The sequence below is a fragment of the Elephantulus edwardii genome, unplaced genomic scaffold, assembly GCF_000299155.1.
Source record: "Elephantulus edwardii isolate Elephantulus edwardi_28Jun2011 unplaced genomic scaffold, EleEdw1.0 scaffold00040, whole genome shotgun sequence".
NCBI lineage: Eukaryota > Metazoa > Chordata > Mammalia > Macroscelidea > Macroscelididae > Elephantulus > Elephantulus edwardii.
In genome coordinates, this window is record NW_006399790.1 from 16,773,248 (window position 1) to 16,777,036 (window position 3,789).

Genomic DNA, 3,789 nt, shown 5'->3' on the forward strand with positions numbered 1-3,789 from the left:
AGGGAGTTACACACACACACACACACACACACACACACACACACGTAACAAACACCAAACGCGGCTGCTCTTGTTGCCGCCACTTCCTTGGCTAATATGGCGACAAGACTCTCAGCCTTCCTCAAGGATGCCTGGGTGAAAGGAGCTGGTGCGGGTCATCGTGTCCTTCAGCATCGGGGAACTCGCTTTAATTCTGCCCCTGTTAAACCCCTACACCAAGGATGCCATCATGATCAACAAGGCCACCCCCTATAGCTAGCTAGCCAGTGTCCGAGATGACAGGAACAAGCCTGACGTATCCAGCCACCCCCCAGGGCCCCAGCCTGGAGTGGTTGAACAAACTGCGAACACCTCCGAAGATAAGGCTCCCCCACCCTGTGGCCTCCAATAAAAGCCTGAAAACAACAAAAAAAAACTATGATCAAAACCCACAGGCATCTTGTTCATTTTGACTCATAGCGACCCTATAATAGGACAGAGAAGAACTGTCCAGTAGAGTTTTAAAGGCTGTAATCTTTATGGAAGAAGACTCCTATATCTTCCTCTTTACAGAGCCAAGAACTAGCACTTAACCACTGTGCTATCTGGGTTGCTTACATTAGTCATTGTTTCTGTGTGCAGTCAAGTAGGAATCGACTCTGCTGACCGTCTAGCAGGTTTTCAAAGGCTTTAAATCTCATGGATGGAGAGTGCTCTACTTTTTCTCCCGTGGTGCAGCTGGTGGATTCCTGCGGTGAGTACCCTAGCTTTGGCTTCCCTTACCCAGACAATGAATTGAGCTGAGTGGGAGGCAACAGGAAGGTTGGCGCTGCCACGGAAGCACCAGGGGACAGACAGCAATTTCAGTGGCTCTTAAGAGAGCTATTTGCTGTTAAGCTAAGGGATGTCCCACTTGCAAAGAAAGGAGTCAAGGAGGCCAGAATGGAAGTAAAAGAGGTAATTTATTAGAGAAAGGAACAGGTCCCACTCTGAAAGGAGACGGGAGGATGTTGGGTTACTTGGGTCATGGACTTCCATAGCCAGTCTTCCTTCTCCCGAGGCATGCTTCACACAAAGCAGGTGAGTGGTGTTTAGACCAATGGAATTATGTTGCTAGAGCTCCCACTCTAAATCAGCTGTTCACGATGTCACAGACTCCCACATTTCTAAAATACTAATTAGGTTGGCTAGTTTCACTCGTTTTTTTGTGGGTTTTTTAAAAAATTTTTATTTTATTTTATACGGGCTCAGCTTGTGCTCTAATAGTTTGACAAGGCCCAGCTGAAACTGGAAGGCGCTTTATAATTTTAACTTTACTTTTAACTCTCCTGTGGTTTTGCTCCCAAATTATTTAGCTATTTGCTCAATTCCTAACACTTGCCTTTGGGATGGCACAGCAACTCCATAGGCACTAGGCCACCAGAGCGCTCTACATTAGTTATTGTGTACTGTCGGAACCAACTCATAACTGACTCTCCAGTGGATTTTCAGATGCAGTAAATCACACAGGAGGAGACTGCCCACCCTTCTTCCAGGGAATGCAAGTCCAAACCATAAGATACCATTCGTCACTCAATGTAAGAGCTATTTTATAAGAAAACAAAACCAAACCCCAGAAAATAAGTAGACCAGGATGTGGAGAAATTGAAACTCTCATTCAGTCAATAACCTCACTATAACATCAAACAGCTAACAAAGATGGGACTTGAATTATGTTGTGATTCATAAGACCAGGATTAGCTTTCAGAAATCTCAGCTTTCTTACTACAGAAGTTAAGATTTTATTTCAGTGCTTTGAGCTAGGAATATTTTGCTCATCTTTTACTTTTTCTACTTCTTTAAAAAGATTAGGAACATCCAGCTAGTGTCATTATACTCCTCGATTTGACAAAAATGTTCTGAAGATTCAAATGTGCCTTTGTCTCTGAAGTATTTGATACAGAGTGTGCAATAGTGGTATTTTGCAGAGGTCAGTTGTGGTTACAACTTTATAGCATGAACCATCAGTGTCTTCTCTACTAATACAGATAGTTATCGTTACTTTAACCAGATCTGAGAACCAATTCCATAAATCCTAAAAAACAGCGAAGAAAGCCTTTCCTTATAACTTTATTCCTCTATTAACCACTCCCAAAGTGTCTTAGAGTTGTCCAGAGATACAGAATCAGTACGATAACAGATGGTCAAAATGGGAAGAGATTCCTGCAGTTTTGTTTCCCATAATCGTAGGAGAGGATAAGATGAAGGATTTTGGCAAGATATCTATTTATAGTCTGGAGGCATAATACTCCCCTAGGTAAAGCCCTCATTTTTCTTTTAAGGGCTTCAGCTGATTGGAAGAGGTCCACCCACATAATAGAGGTTCATAGTCTGTACTTAAAGACATCTGATTTAATCTAGACTGATGTGTGACTAAACATCTGGGCACCTTAGCTTACTTAAGCGTACATAAAATTTAGAAATTTTATCATCCACCAGATGATAAATTAACAAGTAAAATGGAAATATCTAAAATTCCTTACTATTAGACTACTAGACTATTACTTGGTCATAAAAAGTAATGAAATAGTGATACATGCTGAACCATGGATGAACTTGGAAATGATGTTACGTGGAAGAAGCCAGTCTCAAAAGAGCACATATAATTCATTTTATATGAAATAGCCAGATGGAAAATTAATTAATGACTACCAAAATCTGGAGAAATGGAAACTTGCAGGGTCACACCTCACATCTATGGGAATTTTTCTTGGGGCAAAGAAAATGTTATAAAATAGGGAGAAGTTGAGTATGATTTCATAACGACTGTGTGAAAAACTGATCTGAATCCTATCCTATCTTGTGCTATCCTCTTCATCTCTGATGCACTTGAGCCCATAGCTGCAGTCACTTTGTGAATCCATCTCATTGCGGGTATTTCTCTCTTATGCTGACCCTTCACTTTTTCCAAGCATGGTGTCCCTCTACAAGGAAGAGCTTCTCCTAGTAACATGCCCAGTGTACATGAGACATAGCTTCTCCATTATTTCCTCTATGGAGCACTCTGGTTGCAGTTTTTTCAAGACATATCTGTTTGTTCTTTGTCCATGGGATACACAACGTGTGAATGTATTAAAACCCGTCAAAATGCACTCTCAATGTGTAAATTGTACAGTCTGTGAAATAACATTAGTTATTATCTGACATGTCATTACCAAATACTTTTTCCCAGTCTGTGGCTTCCCTTTTTACCATGTTGGAGTAGTTTTTGGATGTGCAAACGAATGGATAGAGAAGCTGTGGTATATCACACGATGGAATACTATGTTGCATTGAAAAACAAGGAACTCATGAAATATTATTCAAAATGGATGACCCTGGAGGACATTATGGTGAGTGAAATATCTCAGTCACAAAAGGACAAGTACTGCATAGTGCCACTGTTGTAAAATGAGACTGACATCGGGGTTGGGGAGAGACTGAGAAAGATGGGATAAATTACGTATACTGCATTGAAACAGATGAGGAAGAGAATTGTTTAAAAGGGATATATCATTAGGTATTATTGTCATGACAGGAGTCCAGAACAAAGGCTGCATACTTGCGTGAACTTGGGGGAAGGGATTGTATAACAATGAAAAAATTTTTCTTTTCAAAGAGAAGAGTGAACTGCAGGGGAGGTTGGGCAGGGAGAAAAATGCAACAATGAATGGATGGAAATCCAAAGTTTCTATAAACATTCATTAAAATTAATTTAAAAAAGGATAAGTATTAAAAAACCCAAAACCAAACCCCATTATGGAGAAAGTAATTTTTTATTGTCTTTGTGTA